Source organism: Oratosquilla oratoria, chromosome 22 (genome assembly GCF_046742065.1).
Source record: "Oratosquilla oratoria isolate Oo_2021 chromosome 22, ASM4674206v1, whole genome shotgun sequence".
In the NCBI taxonomy this organism is placed as follows: Eukaryota; Metazoa; Arthropoda; class Malacostraca; order Stomatopoda; family Squillidae; genus Oratosquilla; species Oratosquilla oratoria.
Genome location: NC_134798.1, coordinates 50,028,412 through 50,047,715, shown reverse-complemented (window position 1 = coordinate 50,047,715; position 19,304 = coordinate 50,028,412). Strand labels below are relative to the sequence as shown.

Here is a 19,304-nt window from a genome sequence, read left to right as displayed (position 1 = left end):
GTATGTCTGTGATATATATATATATATATATATACATATGTATATACATATACACATATATATATAAATATATATATATATATCAGTCTGTGTGTGTGTGTGTGTGTGTGTGTGTGTTTACCTAGTTGTATTTTACGGGAAGGGGAGCTATGCTCGTGGTGTCCCGTCTTCATATGTCATTTTATCTAAAATGTGTTTAAATTCATGTATTGTTTTTGCACACACCACTTTCTCATCATACTTGTTCCAAATGTCTATTACTCTGTGGGGAAAACTTTTCTTTCTATCATCCCATTTTATTAGATCCTCTCTATCAATAGTTTATATGCCTTTCATGATTCTAGTGTGTGTGTGTGTGTGTGTGTGTGTGTGTGTGTGTGATTCACCTTGGTCTTTCACACTGGTCTTTGGATCACGTGTTGGATTCGTGATCGACAGCTATTTCCCTCCCGGAAGAGAGCTCAGAGCTTGTATGACCGATCTGTGTGTGTGTGTGTGTGTGTGTGTGTGAGAGAGAGAGAGAGAGAGAGAGAGAAAATAAAATGGCATGGCGGCAACCAGTGATTAAATACACCAGGGATGCCAAACACACGTCTTTTAAAGTTCACTTATAGTTATAAATTAGATGGCTCTCTGTCTTTAATGTCAGACATATTTATAATGTTTTAAACGAGGACCATTTCGTCGCGTCAATTCCTCACTGGACATATCGTCATTTCGTCGCGTCGATTCCTCACTGGTCATATCGTCACGTGAACGTGATGCGGAAAGCTTCACCAGTTACGATCAATATATTTTATAAAAAACATTACTTTGAACGCCTTCATCAAGTTTTCAAAGAAAATAAATGTTAACGAAGTATATTGTGTGGTGGAGGAAAAGTGGGAAATCTTGAATTTTTTTCGCTGAATGAAATGGAAAACTAGTTTGTTTGATTTGTAAGCAAAATGTAGCTGTGGGAGAGAGTTAAAACAGGCACTCAAAAAGCAACAGTCGTTAAGGGGCATTTAGACGGTCAAACGGTTTGACAAACCCGGTTTGTCAAACAAGTATTTGAAGTGATGTTTGACCGTGTGAAAATATTATTTGGTTGTCAAACACGTTCGACAAACGTGTTTGACGATCAAATACACCATTCACACGGTCAAACATCACTTCAAATACTTGTTTGACAAACCGGGTTTGCCAAACCGTTTGACCGTGTAAATGGCCCTTTAAACGTGTTCATCAAGCCAGTGAAAGTTCGGACAAGTTAGGATTGCACAAGAAATAGCTGCGTCTTCGAAGCCTTTTCGGAGGGGAACTTTATAAAGAAATGTATTTTGTTAGACACAGTTTTATTTGCCCCGAAAAACGTCAAGCATTTGCAAACATAAGCCTCTCAAGAAATACAGTTTTAGACGGAATTAATGAATTATCAGAAAACTTTAACAGTCAACCCAAAGAAAAAGTTGTTAAATTTATACCATTTTCTGTAGTGATTGATGAAAGTACAGATGTAACTGACACGGCACAAATTAGTTTTTAGACGTGGTGTAAATGATAACTGAAAATTTTTTAGAACTGATACCAATGAAGGGAACAATAACGGGGAATGATATATTTTTTGGTTTTGCAGGTGTAGTAGATAAAATAGGTGTTGTCTGAATGAAAAATGTGAGTCTGGCTACAGGAGCACCTCTAATGGCTGGTAGAGAAGTTGCCTTGACAACTAAGTTAAAGGAAACAACTATCTATGAACTCACCATCAAATTCACAGTGTTCAGTGCATAATTCAGAGAAGTGCTTTGCAGTAAGACATTAAAGATGGATCATGTCATGGATGTTGTTTTTAAGGCAATGAATTTCATACGTGCGCAAGATCTGAACCATACAGTTCAAGAACATGAAATTCACACTCACGGGCAGACTGCCATATCACAGTGAAGTTCGGTAGTTAAGCCAAGTCATCATGACGAAGCGTTTTTATGAATTAAAAAGTGAAGTACAGAGGTTTATGCATGAGATAGGAAAGGGATGTGCAGGAACTGAAAGACAAAGAATCGATTCAAGATCTAGCTTTCATGGTAGACATGAGAGAACATTTGCATTACCTGAATGCAGTGCTGCAAGGTCGCAATAAACTAGAGACGGATTTGCATGACTATTTGTGCCTTTAAGCTGAAACTGAAACTTTTTGAACGCCAACAAGCAGCAGGTAATACTCCACATTTTCCAACTCTGAAATCCCTGCAAGACGTACCAAAGTTTCATGGTGATATAAACACCAGAAAGTATTGAAACAAGATTACTAATTTAGTGAGCGAGTTTGGAGAAAGATTTGCAGACTTTAAAAACCTTAAGCATGATTTTTCTATTTTACACAACCCTTTCGCTGTTGGTGCTGATGAGGCACCATAACAGTTTCAATTAAAACTAATTGAGTTCCAGTGAAATTCTGTATTGAAGGATAAGTTTTCAACTTGATATTGGCACACTCTATCATTACGTTGGGCCAGCATATCCCAGAATTAAATGTTTGGCATCAAGGATAGTGTCAATGTTCGGCAGTACCTATGTCTTTGAACAATTTCTGTGATGAACTTGAACAAGTCTCGACTCGGGTGTCAACTTACTAAACACAACGTTAAAGGTAGCCACTGCTCAAGCCTTAAGGGGCCCATACACGTTAAAAAAAACGTCAAAATTTTGCATCAAAATTTTGATATCAAAATTTTGATACAAAATTTGAGTGTGTGTATGACGTTTTGATGTCAAAAAAAAAAGAGATTTGAAGCAAAATTTTGATAGATCAAATCCGTTTGATATTTTTTGACGAATTGTCAAATTTCCAGACGCCAGGTACCTGAGTGTGATGGACTTCACTTGGTGGTTGGATGGACGCATGACGGTGTCTTCTTTCCTTATCAATGGCTCGACAAGGCCGAGTAACTTATCAAACGATGGCGCATCCATTCGAAGGAAGTTACGGAAGTCCTCTCGTTCGTTAGCACGTAATTCTTGGAGGAGGTTGACGTGTCCGTAGGTTTCCCGTTTTAAAAACCAGTCTTTTGACCATTTCCAAAGTTTTCCAGGAGGTTTATCAGAGTCCAATGCGAACACTAGTGCTATGGCCACTGATGCATCCATGTCGAAGATTTAGACTATGCTGAATTTTGATGGGAAAAACGCCTAAACGTGTGGGCAATTATGCATCAAAATTTTGTATCAAAGTTAGACTTCAAAATTTTTATGCAAAATTTTGACGCTTTTTTTTTTAACGTGTATGGGCCCTTTAGTGTCAATGATGCACTTGTACAGGCCAAGAGGTGCAAAGCTTATGGGATCAGCAGTATTACAAATTAAGGTTGGTTTCCTTAGCGCCTTTGTTTTTATGTTACACGTGAAGGTTAAATTTACCTTTCGTTATTATTTATTATTATCATCATATCACTTTTAATAAGTGGTATCAATCTGCTCATATTAACTGGCCCAGGTACTGTAAAATAATGAAATGTGGCCCGCTAGAATAAACGAGTTTGACAACCCTGACATACACGATTGAGAACTTCGTTGACAGATCTTGAAATTGTCATGTTCGATGTGTTGTGTCGTATCCAGCACGCGATAAATTAGGATAGGTCCACATAGACTGAACCCAGTATTGCACCACGCTATAGCTCGCCAGCTTTGAGAAATGTGGCGTCTAACCCTCCCTCACTCCCAACCCCACCCGCCCCACTCGGCTGGGAATACCATGTCTGTACGTTTGCTTGAAGGTCAACTTCGGAGCACACTCGTTGAGTAGCCTAATTGAAATACTTCCATGGGAAGGGTGTCACTATCCGTACACACAAATACACACGCATTAGAATGCATATGAACACGTCCACATGTGCATGCACACGCATATAACACGAACGCCCTCCAGCACAAACACACACACGCGCACGCATGAATACATACACGTTCGTTCGCATTGACGCGCGCATAAACACACACACCACGCTCGCTCGTTCGCATGCAGGAACACGTGCACACACACACATACACACACACATACATACATATATATGTATATATATATATGTATATATATATGTATATATATATTTATATATACATATGTATATATATGTATGTATATGTATCTCAAGTTACTCAATAAAAGCTTTGACGTTATAGTGATAAGCGAAACATGGATTGACCCATATATATATATATATATATATATATATATATATATATATATATATATATATATATGTATGTATATGTATCTCAAGTTACTCAATAAAAGCTTTGACGTTATAGTGATAAGCGAAACATGGATTGACCCAGGATGTCTAGTAAACTTCTTACAAGACTATACTCCTTACAGTGCTAATAGACAGATCCAAAAAGGCGGCGGAGTCTCTATCTTCATAAAAAAATAAATTTCATGCAAACTAATAAATCAATCCACTAATTCGTATGAAAACCTATTTGATTGCGTAGCTGTTGAGATTTTCAGTAAAACTAAAAAGAATACCGTCATAACAAGTATTTACAGAAAGCCAGGCACAAACATCAATGAGTTCACAAATATGCTTGAAGAAATCATAACTCCATTTAGAAATAAAAATCTATATCTCTGTGGTGACTTCAACATAGATTTACTTAAGTATGAGACTCATGAACAAACAAGACACTTTACAGATATGATTTTCTCTTTAGGTATATATCCTTTGATAAATAAACCAACCCGAATAACAAATACAAGTGAAACATTGATAGATAACATTTTCACCAATATTGTAAACTCCGAGATTCATAGTGGTATCTTAATAAGTGATATAAGTGACCATCTACCGGTATTCACTATCAGTCCAAAAGAAATGCACTGCATAACAAAACCCAGAATTGTACTTAAACGTAAAATTGACGAAAAAGATATTGCAAAATTAAATCAATGCTTTAAAGAAGAAAATTGGGATCAGGTTTACGAGTCAGAAAATGCCAATCTATCATATAACGAATTTGTAAGCATTATCATGAGTAATGTAAACAAATGCTGCCCAGAGAGAGAAGTAGAAATAAAACCACGTAACGTAAACTCAAAACCATGGTTTACAAACGGTCGAACGCGTGTCGAAAGAAAAACCAACTTTACAAGAAATCAATTCAAAGCAAGTCCTTGACAGACGAAAACAAATACAAAGTGTACAAAAACAAACTTACAACAATTTTACGCAACTGTGAAAAAAAATACTATAACACACTGCTTGAAGGTTATAAAGGTAATATAAAAAAGACATGGGAAGTAATAAACAACTTAACTAGGCACAAAATTAATAACACCAATGAATTCATAGACATTATTAAAAAAGGAAAAACTAAAAAAGAAGTGGCAAACGAATTTAATGAATTTTTCTCCCATGTAGGACTTAACCTCGCGAAACAAATAAAGACAACACATCAAACTTACGAGACATTTTTGAAACACCGAATAAATAACACTATGTTTTTAAAACCCGTCACGGAAAACGAACTTATGAACACAGTAAAATCAATGCAGAACAAGAAATCACTCGATTGCACAGGAATCAATATGAACCTCATAAAACAAATTATGCCTATCATCAAAGATAATTTTCTGACAATATGCAATAAATCATTTGAACAAGGGATATTTCCAGATGCAATGAAAATAGCAAAAGTAATACCGATATTCAAATCAGCCGACAAATCAAGTTATAATAACTATAGACCAATTTCACTATTACCACAGTTTTCCAAAATTCTTGAAAAGTTATTCACAATTCGCCTTGACTCATTTCTAAAAAAAAAAATGACGTCATTTACCATAGTCAATATGGATTTCAAATCTTTCAACGTCTACAGCAGTAATGGAATTAATTGAAGAGATAACTAACAATATAGAACAAAAGAAAAAGACAGCCGGCATATTTATTGATCTTAAAAAGGCATTTGACACAGTAAATCATGAAATCCTAATTCGAAAGGCCGAATACTATGGGCTAAGAGGTAAAGTTAATGACTGGTTAAAAAGTTATCTAAAAAACAGGAAACAATATGTGGCCATTGAGGAAGAAAGATCACACATTCTACCAGTTACATGCGGAGTACCTCAAGGTTCAGTTCTAGGACCCAAACTATTCTTACTATACATTAATGACATTACAAATGTATCCAACCTTATGAAATTTATACTGTTCGCCGACGATACCACCATTCTATGCTCCGATACAAATTCCGACAAACTGATCAAGACAATTAATGAAGGATTATGTCAACTATCCAACTGGTTTTCAGCCAATAAGCTATCCTTAAACGTATCAAAAACTAACTACCTGCTTTTCTACAAAAATAATGAAAGTACTAAGCCGATCAAAATAAACAACGAAATTATTGAAAAAGCGTCCGTCAGTAAATTCCTAGGCGTGTATTTAGACGATCAACTTAATTGGAAACATCATATAAATCACGTGATAAATAAGATATCCAAAACTTTAGGAATTATGCATAAAATGAGAAATATCCTCAATGAAAATACCCTACGTACCATTTATTGTAGTCTACTACTACCATACTTAAACTATTGTTCAGAAATTTGGGGTAATACTTATCAAACTAATCTTCAACGCATAATTACCTCTCAAAAAAGGGCACTGCGTATAATCTGCAATGTAGGTCGTTTGGAACATACAAATAATTTATTTAAAAAACTAAATCTACTCAAATTCAATGACTTAATTAAGTACAAAACTGCCATTGTTATGCACCAAATCTACAATAAACACATGAAACAAAACAGCTTGAAATTTTACTCAACTTACGAAACTCGCTATGCGACTAGGCAAACAAACGACTTCTTTAAAACTCAATACAGAACAACCAAAAAAAAGCCAATGCTTATCTATTATAGGTGTTAACACATGGAATAAACTGGAAAAGGATTTACCTAAGACAAAATGTTTATCATCATTCAAACGATACTTAAAAAAGTCTTTAATCTATAAGTATTAGTATATTGAACACTTCAGGTCCATTTCATGGTTGTATTCATGGAGAAACTGTCATGCACTGCCCAAGTCTGCCGCTCTTTTTTTTCTATTCCAGCAGGTCACGGTGACCCAGATCTGCGCATTAAGCAATTATCGTCCCGTCAACAATCGACCTGACCTCTCACCTCTCACCTGACCCCCACAAGTTGCGATGCTCGCTCGTGCCCCCGATTTCTACGTGAGGTCGGAGTTAGCGGACGTCGTGACGCATGCAATTGTATTTACCTAGTTGTATTTACCTAGTTGTATTTTACGGGAAGGGGAGCTATGCTCGTGGGGTCCCGTCTTCATATCTCATTTTATCTAAACTATTTTTAAATTCATGTATTGTTTTTGCACACACCACTTTCTCATCTAACTTGTTCCAACTGTCTATTACTCTGTGAGGAAAGCTGTTCTTTTTCAAATCTCTTCTATAGCTGTCTTTTTTTTATTTTCTTTCCGTGTCCTCTTGTATTTCTGTCATCCCATTTTATCAGATTCTCTCTATCAGTAATTTCTATGCCTTTCATGATTCTGTAAATAGCTATCAAATCTCCTCTCTCTCTTCTTTGCTCTAGTGTCTGTAGTTCAAGTTTTTGTAGTCTCTCTTCATATGATAGTTTTGAGAGTGTTGGTGCCAGTTTTGTAATTGCTCTTTGTATTCTTTCAAGTTTTTTTATACATTTTTTTGTACTTGGTGACCATATTGTTGCTGCATATTCTAATCTTGGTCTTATCAGGGTGATTAGGATTTTCCTCACCATTTCTTCATCCAGGTATGTAAATGCCACTTTGATTGTTCTTATTAGATTATAAGTTTCTCCAAAAATCTTATTTATATGTTTCTCAGGTGACATATTATTCATAACAATGACTCCCAGGTCCTTTTCATTTTCTACTTTTTTTATTCCCTCTTCTCCCAAATTATATGATCCTGTTATTCTGTTTTTACTTTTTCCAAATTCCATTATACTGCACTTTTTTGTATTGAACTCCATCTCCCACTTCTTACTCCATTCCTGTACTTTATTTAGATCTCTCTGTAGTGATTCACAATCTTCTTCAGTTTTCACTCTTTTCAGTAGTTTTGCATCGTCTGCAAAGAAGCTCATATAGCTTTCAATTCCTTCATCCATATCATTAATATATATAGCAAACATTATTGGGGCCAGAACTGTTCCCTGCGGGACACCGCTTATTACTTCATTCCATTTTGAGTGCTGGTTTCTTATCACTACTCTCATTTTTCTTTCTTGCAAAAAGTCTTCCATCCAATTTAGTAATTTACCTTGTATTCCTCCTTCAGATTCTAGTTTCTTAAGCAACTTCTTATGTGGTACTTTGTCAAAAGCTTTTTTTAGGTCTAGAAATGCACAATCAGCCCATCCATCTCTTTCTTGTATTATATCTATTAGCCTTGAATAGAAGCATATTAAATTGGTGACGCATGATCGTCCTTGTCTGAATCCAAATTGCCTTGGATTTAGTACGTTGTTTTTTTCCAAGTATTTTACCCATCTACTTTTGATAATTCTTTCACAAATTTTTGCTATTGTACTTGTTAGAGAGACTGGTCTATAGTTGGTAGGTTCTTCTTTATTTCCTCCTTTATATATAGGTACTATATTTGCTTTTTTCCAATCTTCTGGAACTTTTCCTTCTTTCAAGGAACTGCTTATTATGCTATGTATTTTGTCTGCCAGTTCATTCCTGCATTCTTTCAGAATCCAGTTTGCTATTTCATCTGGTCCATGTGATTTTCTGACATCAAGATTACTCAATTGTATCAATATTTCATTCTTTGATACTTCTATTTTTTCTATAGGGGGGACTTTCTCTTTCCATTCAATCTCTTCAGGTTGTATGTTCTCCCTTGTAAACACTGATTTAAAATGTTTGTTCATAATTTCCGCCATTTCCATTTCCTCAGTGTATTCAACTCCCCCTTGTCTTAATTTCTCCAAGTCCTGTTTGTTTTTCAGTTTATTGTTTACAAATCTGTAGAATAGTTTTGGTTGATCTTTACATTTTTCTATGACGTCTTTTTCATATTTTCTCTTTTCCTCTCTGCATGTTTGTACATATTCATTTCTATAACTGGTATATATTTTCCATTTTTCAGGTTTTCTGTCTTTTTTCCATCTGGTCCAGGCTTTGTCTCTTTTGTCTTTTAACTCCCTACAGCTTTTGTTGTACCAGCATTTTACATATTCTTTTTCTTGTTTTTGTCTTGGGACATACTTTTCCACTCCTTTTTTGTAAATTTTTGTCAAAATATTCCATTTCTTTTCCACTGATGTTTCTTCTTTGTATATTTCTTCCCAATTTTCTTGTTGAAAGAATTCTCTTATTTTATCAAAGTTTGTTTTTTCATACATCATTCTTCCTTTTCTATATTGTTCATTTCTTTTGATATATTTTTCTTCATTAAGTTCCAGTTCAATCAATATGTGGTCACTTTTACCTATTGGTGTTTTATATTCAATTTTGTCCACTATTCTAGGTTCAGATGTAATTAATAAGTCTAGTCTCGATGGTTCTTCTTCATTTCTATACCTAGTGTTCTCCTGTATCCATTGTGTCATTGTGTGGTCAATAATCATCTCAAGTAGAGCGTTTCCCCATGAGTCATCTCCACCCTTTACTGTCATTTCTTCCCAGCAGATTTCTTTGCAATTAAAGTCGCCCATCATAACTATTCTTCCTCCATCTTCCATTATTTTATTTAATGTTATCTTTGTGTCCTCTAACATACTTTTATGTTCACTCTCCTCCCATGAGGCTGTTTTTGGAGGCACATAATTGATCACAAATTTTCTGCTCTTCTTATCTCTGTCTTCCACTTCTATCATAATCATCTCTACTGTATTCTTTCCATATATGACACCTTTCACGTTTATATCCTTCTTAGTCAGGAACATAACTCCACCCCCTTGCTTTTTCTCTCTGTTTCTAATCCAATAATTGTATGCATCATGTCCTACACTGTTGGGTGGTAGTGGGCCTTTTAATTTTGTTTCTACAATTCCCATTATGTCCGGTTCTTTTTCTTTCAAATAATCATTCAGCTCATTCAATCCTGTTATTAATCCATCTATATTTGTGTAAGACACTCTTAGTTTTCTGCCACTTCCATTGTGTTCTCTGTTTCCCTTATGTTTTTCTTTTGTATGTCGAACTTCCTTAGTTTCATGTTCACTACTCTCCAATAGAATCTCTCTTTCTCTGACTCCGTTCTGTTCTCGTTTTTTGCCTTAGCTTCCAGTCTTTTCTGCTTTTCTTCCTCTCTTTCCTCTTTATTCATTTCTCTTTTTATCCATATCTTTTTGTATTGTTCACTTGTTGCTAGTTTCCCTGTTTTGGATAAGATATTCTCTGCCGTTGTTTGTGACTTGAATTTAATCTTAATTGGTCTGGTCTTGTCTGTGCTATACTTTCCGAGTCTAAATTTCTCTTCGATTTGTTTCATAATTTCTGGTTCATCTTCCTGAACTGATTCTAGTAATTGGCTTACTTTTTCATTTTCCTCTTTGATTCTTGTGGTTCTATCTGGGTTATGTTTCTCTTCCATTCCTAATATAATTATACATTTCTTTTTGTCTGCTAAGTCTCTTACTATATTCTCCTTCTGTCTCATCACTTTAATAACTGAGTTTTCAGTTTGTTCATTCATTTGCTGTCTGATTATGTCAGTGAATGCAACCTTGCTATTTTCTTGAATTTTTTTCCAACCCTCCTTGTTCTCCATATTATTCTCCTTTAAGACTTTATTCTCATCTTTTACTTCTTTTAACTGTTGTTTTAATTCTTCAATTTCCTTAGTTAAGTTTTTGTTCGCCCTCTCTAGTTCTTCCAATTTTTCAATTCTCCGTATTATACTGTCAACATTACCGAACCTACGCTCCAGGTCCTCGTTCATCTTATCGACCTTCTCTTCTAGTCTTGTCAGTCGGGGGGGGGGGTTGTGTCCCCCCCACCCTCTTTAAATCCCTTGAAAATATTCTCCTCACTTTCTACTATATTGCTCCTATCTATACCTCTAATCTTCACATTCCTATTAGACATGTCGTCATCATCCAGCTCGTCTTGCGGTCGTTTGTCTACCTTTCGGCGGCCCGTCAGGGCCAATTCCTCCACCTCCTCATTACCTTCCATTTCCCCAGCAATCCCTCCCCCTCTCCTCTTTCCTTACTTTCCCACTACCCCACGAGCAATTTCCCCCCACCCTGCAAATACAAAAAGGCACTTCTCTTTGCGTTGGGATCCACAATTTGCACTTTTCTTCAGAACGTTCTTCAAGCCGTCCATTCGTTGAAAGTGTGTGTATTTACATAGTTGTATTTACCTAGTTGTATTTTACGGGAAGGGGAGCTATGCTCGTGGGGTCCCGTCTTCATATCTCATTTTATCTAAACTATTTTTAAATTCATGTATTGTTTTTGCACACACCACTTTCTCATCTAACTTGTTCCAACTGTCTATTGCTCTGTGAGGAAAGCTGTTCTTTTTCAAATCTCTTCTATAGCTGTCTTTTTTTATTTTCTTTCCGTGTCCTCTTGTATTTCTGTCATCCCATTTTATCAGATTCTCTCTATCAGTAATTTCTATGCCTTTCATGATTCTGTAAATAGCTATCAAATCTCCTCTCTCTCTTCTTTGCTCTAGTGTCTGTAGTTTAAGTTTTTGTAGTCTCTCTTCATATGATAGTTTTGAGAGTGTTGGTGCCAATTTTGTAATTGCTCTTTGTATTCTTTCAAGTTTTTTTTATACATTTTTTTGTACTTGGTGACCATATCGTTGCTGCATATTCCAATCTTGGTCTTATCAGGGTGATTAGGATTTTCCTCACCATTTCTTCATCCAGGTATGTAAATGCCACTTTGATTGTTCTTATTAAATTATAAGTTTCTCCAAAAATCTTATTTATATGTTTCTCAGGTGACATATTATTCATAACAATGACTCCCAGGTCCTTCTCATTTTCTACTTTTTTTATTCCTTCTTCTCCCAAATTATATGATCCTGTTATTCTGTTTTTGCTTTTTCCAAATTCCATTATACTACACTTTTTTGTATTGAACTCCATCTCCCACTTTCTACTCCATTCTTGTACTTTATTTAGATCTCTCTGTAGTGATTCACAATCTTCTTCAGTTTTCACTCTTTTCAGTAGTTTTGCATCATCTGCAAAGAAGCTCATATAGCTTTCAATTCCTTCATCCATATCATTAATATATATAGCAAACATTATTGGGGCCAGAACTATTCCCTGCGGGACACCGCTTATTACTTCATTCCATTTTGAGTGCTGATCTCTTATCACTACTCTCATTTTTCTTTCTTGCAAAAAGTCTTCCATCCAATTTAGCAATTTACCTTGTATTCCTCCTTTATATTCTAATTTCTTAAGCAACTTCTTATGTGGTACTTTGTCAAAAGCTTTTTTTAGGTCTAGAAATGCACAATCAGCCCATCCATCTCTTTCTTGTATTATATCTATTAGCCTTGAATAGAAACATATTAAATTGGTGACGCATGATCGTCCTTGTCTGAATCCAAATTGCCTTGGATTTAGTACGTTGTTTTTTTCCAAGTATTTTACCCATCTACTTTTGATAATTCTTTCACAAATTTTTGCTATTGTACTTGTTAGAGAGACTGGTCTATAGTTGGTAGGTTCTTCTTTATTTCCTCCTTTATATATAGGTACTATATTTGCTTTTTTCCAATCTTCTGGAACTTTTCCTTCTTTTAAGGAACTGCTTATTATGCTATGTATTTTGTCTGCCAGTTCATTCCTGCATTCTTTCAGAATCCAGTTTGCTATTTCATCTGGCCCATGCGATTTTCTGACATCAAAATTACCCAAGTGTGTCAATATTTCATTCTTTGTTACTTCTATTTCTTCCATAGGGGGGACTTTTTCTTTCCACTCAATCTCTTCAGGTTGTATATTTTCCCTTGTAAACACTGATTTAAAATGTTTGTTCATAATTTCTGCCATTTCCATTTCCTCAGTGTATTCAACTCCTCCTTGTCTTAATTTCTCCAAGTCTTGTTTGTTTTTCAGTTTATTGTTTACAAATCTGTAGAATAGTTTTGGTTGATCTTTACACTTTTCTATAACATCTTTTTCATATTTTCTTTTTTCCTCTCTGCACTTTTGTACATATTCATTTCTATAACCAGTATATATTTTCCATTTTTCAGGTCTTCTGTCTTTTTTCCATCTGGTCCAGGCTTTGTCTCTTTTGTCTTTTAACTCCCTACAACTTTTGTTGTACCAGCATTTTACATATTCTTTTTCTTGTTTTTGTCTTGGGACATACTTTTCCACTCCTTTTTTGTAAATTTTTGTCAAAATATTCCATTTCTCTTCCACTGATGTTTCTTCTTTGTATATTTCTTCCCAGTTTTCTTGTTGGAAGAATTCTCTTATTTTATCAAAGTTTGTTTTTTCATACATCATTCTTCCTTTTCTATATTGTTCATTTCTTTTGATATATTTTTCTTCATTAAGTTCCAGTTCAATCAATATGTGGTCACTTTTACCTATTGGTGTTTTATATTCAATTTTGTCCACTATTCTAGGTTCAGATGTAATTATTAAGTCTAGCCTCGATGGTTCTTCTTCATTTCTATACCTAGTGTTCTCCTGTATCCATTGTGTCATTGAATGGTCAGTAATCATCTCAAGTAGAGCATTTCCCCATGAGTCATCACCACTCTTTACTGTCATTTCTTCCCAGCAGATTTCTTTGCAATTAAAGTCGCCCATCATAACTATTCTTCCTCCGTCTTCCATTATTTTAGTTAATGCTATCTTTGTGTCCTCTAACATACTTTTATATTCACTCTCCTCCCATGAGGCTGTTTTCTGAGGCACATAATTGATCACAAATTTTCTGCTCTTCTTATCTCTGTCTTCCACTTCTATCATAATCATCTCTACTGTATTCTTTCCATATATGACACCTTTCACGTTTATATCCTTCTTTGTCAGGAACATAACTCCACCCCCTTGCTTTTTCTCTCTGTTTCTAATCCAATAATTGTATGCGTGATGTCCTACACTGTTGGGTGGTAGTGGGCCTTTTAATTTTGTTTCTACAATTCCCATTATGTCCGGTTCTTTTTCTTTCAAATAATCATTCAGCTCATTCAATCCTGTTATTAATCCATCTATATTTGTGTAAGACACTCTTAGTTTTCTGCCACTTCCATTGTGTTCTCTGTTTCCCTTATGTTTTTCTTTTGTATGTCGAACTTCCTTAGTTTCATGTTCACTACTCTCCAATAGAATCTCTCTTTCTCTGACTCCGTTCTGTTCTCGTTTTTTGCCTTAGCTTCCAGTCTTTTCTGCTTTTCTTCCTCTCTTTCCTCTTTATTCATTTCTCTTTTTATCCATATCTTTTTGTATTGTTCACTTATTGCTAGTTTCCCTGTTTTGGATAAGATATTCTCTGCCGTTGTTTGTGACTTGAATTTAATCTTAATTGGTCTGGTCTTGTCTGTGCTATACTTTCCGAGTCTAAATTTCTCTTCGATTTGTTTCATAATTTCTGGTTCATCTTCCTGAACTGATTCTAGTAATTGGCTTACTTTTTCATTTTCCTCTTTGATTCTTGTGGTTCTATCTGGGTTATGTTTCTCTTCCATTCCTAATATAATTATACATTTCTTTTTGTCTGCTAAGTCTCTTACTATATTCTCCTTCTGTCTCATCACTTTAATAACTGAGTTTTCAGTTTGTTCATTCATTTGCTGTCTGATTATGTCAGTGAATGCAACCTTGCTATTTTCTTGAATTTTTTTCCAACCCTCCTTGTTCTCCATATTATTCTCCTTTAAGACTTTATTCTCATCTTTTACTTCTTTTAACTGTTGTTTTAATTCTTCAATTTCCTTAGTTAAGTTTTTGTTCGCCCTCTCTAGTTCTTCCAATTTTTCAATTCTCCGTATTATACTGTCAACATTACCGAACCTACGCTCCAGGTCCTCGTTCATCTTATTGACCTTCTCTTCTAGTCTTGTCAGTTGGGGGGGGTTGTGTCCCCCCCACCCTCTTTAAATCCCTTGAAAATATTCTCCTCACTTTCTACTATATTGCTCCTATCTATACCTCTAATCTTCACATTCCTATTAGACATGTCGTCATCATCCAGCTCGTCTTGCGGTCGTTTGTCTACCTTTCGGCGGCCCGTCAGGGCCAATTCCTCCACCTCCTCATTACCTTCCATTTCCCCAGCAATCCCTCCCCCTCTCCTCTTTCCTTACTTTCCCACTACCCCACGAGCAATTTCCCCCCACCCTGCAAATACAAAAAGGCACTTCTCTTTGCGTTGGGATCCACAATTTGCACTTTTCTTCAGAACGTTCTTCAAGCCGTCCATTCGTTGAAAGTGTGTGTGTGTGTGTGTATTTACATAGTTGTATTTACCTAGTTGTATTTTACGGGAAGGGGAGCTATGCTCGTGGAGTCCCGTCTTCATATTTCATTTTATCTGTTTTTGCACACACTGTTTTCTCATCTAACTTGTTCCAAATTACTCTGTGAGGAAAGCTGTTCTTTTTCAGATCTCTTCTATAACTGTCTTTCTTGATTTTCTTTCCGTGTCTTCTTGTATTTCTATCATCCCATTTTATTAGATCCTTTCTATCAGTAATTTCTATGCCTTTCATGATTCTGTAAATAGCTATCAAATCTCCTCTCTCTCTTCTTTGCTCTAGTGTCTGTAGCTCAAGTTTTGCAAGTCTCTCTTCATATGATAGTTTTGAGAGTGTAGGTGCCAATTTTGTAATTGCTCTTTGTATTCTTTCAAGTTTTGTTATACATTTATTGTACTTGGTGACCACATCGTTGCTGCATATTCCAATCTTGGTCTTATCAAAGTGATTAGTATTTTCTTCACCATTTCTTCATCCAGGTATATAAATGCAACTTTGATTGTTCTTATTGAATTATAAGTTTCACCTAAAATCTTATTTATATGTTTCTCAGGTGACATATTATTCATGACAATGACTCTCAGGTCTTTCTCATTTTCTACTTTTTTTTTTATTCTTCCATCTCCCAATTTATATGATCCTGTTATTCTGTTTTTGCTTTTTCCAAATTCCATTATACTACACTTTTTAGTGTTGAACTCCATCTCCCACTTCCTACTCCATTCCTGTACTTTATTTAGATCACTCTGTAGTGATTCACAATCTTCTTCCGTGTTCACTTTTTTTAATAGTTTTGCATCATCTGCAAAGAAACTCATATAACTTTCAATTTCTTCATCCATACCATTAGTATATATAACAAACATTATTGGGGCCAGAACTGTTCCTTGTGGAACACCGCTTATAACTTCATCCCATTTTGAGTGTTTGTCTCTTATCACTACTCTCATTTTCCTTTCTTGCAAAAAGTCTTCCATCCAATTAAGCAGTTTGCCCTGTATTCCTCCTTCAGTTTCTAATTTCTTAAGCAACTTCTTATGTGGTACTTTGTCAAAAGCTTTTTTTAGGTCTAGAAATGCACAATCAGCCCATCCATCTCTTTCTTGTATTATATCTATTAGCCTTGAATAGAAACATATTAAATTGGTGACACATGATCGTCCTTGTCTGAATCCAAATTGCCTTGGATTTAGCACATTGTTTTTTCTAAATATTTTACCCATCTACTTTTGACAATTCTTTCACAAATTTTTGCTATTGTACTTGTTAGAGAGACTGGTCTATAGTTGTTAGGGTCTTCTTTATTTCCTCCTTTATATATAGGTACTATATTTGCTTTTTTCCAATCTTCTGGAACTTTTCCTTCTTTCAAGGAACTGTTTATTATGCTATGTATTATATCTGCCAGTTCATTCCTGCATTCTTTCAAAATCCAGTTTGCTATTTCATTTGGTCCATGCGATTTTTCTGACATCAAGATTACTCAAATGTTTCATTATTTCGTTCTTTGTTACTTCTATTTTCTTTATGGGAGGGACTTTCTCTTTCCATTCAATCTCTTCAGGTTGTATGTTCTCCCTTGTAAACACTGATTTAAAATGCTTGTTCATAATTTCCACCATTTCTATTTCCTCTGTGTATTCAACTCCTCCTTGTCTTAATTTCTCCAAATCTTGTTTGTTTTTCAGTTTGGTGTTTACAAATCTAAAATAATTTTGGTTGATCTTTACATTATTCTATGACATCTTTTTCATATTTTCTCTTTTCCTCTCTGCACACTTGTACATATTCATTTCTATAACAAGTATATATTTTCCATTTTTCAGGTCTTTTGTCTTTCTTCATTTGGTCCAAGCTTTATCTCTTTTGTCTTTTAACTCCCTACAACTTTTGTTGTACCAGCACTTTACATATTCTTTTTCTTGTTTTTGTCTTGGGACATATTTTTCCACTCCTTTTTTATAATTTTTTGTCAAAATATTCCATTTCTCTCCCACTGTTGTTTCTTCTTTGTATATTCTTTCCCCGTTTTCTTTTTTAAAGAATTCTCTTATTTTATAAAAAGAAAAAAAAAATCATACATCATTCTTCCTTTTCTATATTGTTCATTTCTTTTCATGTATTTTTCTTCATTTAGTTCCAGTTCGATCAATATGTGGTCAGTTTTACTTATTGGTGTCTTATATTCAATCTTTTCCACTATTTTAGGTTCAGATGTGATTATTAGGTCTAATCATGATGGTTCTTCATTTCTATACCTAGTGCTCTCCTGTATCCATTGTGTCATTGTATGGTCAATAATCATCTCGAATAAAACATTTCCCCATTAGTCGTCTCCACCCTTTACTGTCATCTCTTCCCAGCAGACTTCTTTGCAATTAAAGTTATCCATCATAACTTTTCTTCTTCCATCTTCCATTATCTTATTTGATGTTATCTTTGTGTCTTCTAACATACTTTTATGTTCACTCTCTTCCCACGAGGCTGTTTTTGGAGGCACATAATTTATCACAAACTTTCTGCTCTTATCTCTGTATTCTTTCCATATGTGACATACCTCACGTTTATATCCTTCTTAATCAGGAACATAACTCCACCCCCTTGTTTTGTCTCTCTGTTTCTAATCCAATAATTATATGCATCATGTCCTACACTGTTGGGTGGTAGTTGACCTTTTAATTTTGTATCTACAATTCCCATTATGTCCGGTTCTTTTTCCTTCAGATAATCATTCAATTCAATCAATCATGTTATTAATCCATCTATATTTGTGTAAGACACTATTATTTTCTGCTACTTCCATTGTATTTTCTGTTTCCTCTTTGTTTTTCTCCGGTATGGCCCATCTCCTCACTTTCATATTCACTACTCTCCAATAGAATTTCTCTTTTTTCTGTCTCTGTTCTGTTCTCGTTTTTTTCCTTAGCTTCTTGTCTTTTCATTTTTTCCTCCTCTCTTTCCTCTCTATTCATTTCTCTTTTTATCCATACCTTTTTATATTGTTCACTGTCTGCTAGTTTCCCTATTTCTGCTAAGATATTCCCTGCTGTCGTTTGTGACCTGAATTTAATCATAATTGGTCTGGTCTTATCTGTACTATATTTCCCGAGCCTATACATCTCTTCAATTTGTTTCTTGATTTCAAGTTCATTTTCCTGAACTAATTCTAATAAACTGTTTACTTTTTCCTAGTTGATTCTAGTGGTTTTATTTAGATTATACTTCTCTTCCATTTCTAATATAATTATACAATTCTTTTTATCTGCTAAGTCTCTTACAATATTCTCCTTCTGTCTCATCACGTTAATAACTGAGTCTTCAGTTTGTTCTTTCATTTGTTGTTTTATGTCAGTAAATGTAACTTTACTGCTCTCTTGGATTTTTGTTCCAACTCTGTGCTTCTTTTGCTATGGACTCCTTATTCTCCTTATTCCTTTAATTCCTCATTCTCATCTTTTACTTTTAACTGTCTTTTTAATTCTTCTATTTCTTTAGTTAGTTTTTTTTTCACCCCTAATTCTTCCAATTTTTCAACTCTCTGCGCAATCTTTGCTATTGTTCCGAACCTACTCTCCCAATGTTCGGTCATTTTCTAAAGTTTTTCCTTTAGTCTTGTTAATCAGGGGAGGTTGGTATCCCCCCCCCCTCATTAAATCCCTAGAAATTATTATCTTCACCTTCCATTGTGCTGCCGTTATCTATATTTCTAATCTTTACATTTTTGTTAATCCCATCTCCAAAATCATCATCGGTCCTTCGCTTGTTTACAAGACGCCTGGCCTCCTGGACCAAGTCCTCTCCTTCCACATTTCCTTCCATTTCCCTCAG

At 35.0% G+C, this 19,304-nt stretch overlaps 1 protein-coding gene across 1 annotated transcript in view; it reads left to right on the top strand.

Moving 5' to 3' along the window:
• The window catches only part of LOC143037571 (uncharacterized), a 41,733-nt gene that overhangs the window by 326 nt on the left and 22,103 nt on the right, over positions 1-19,304 (top strand). The window lies entirely within an intron of this gene.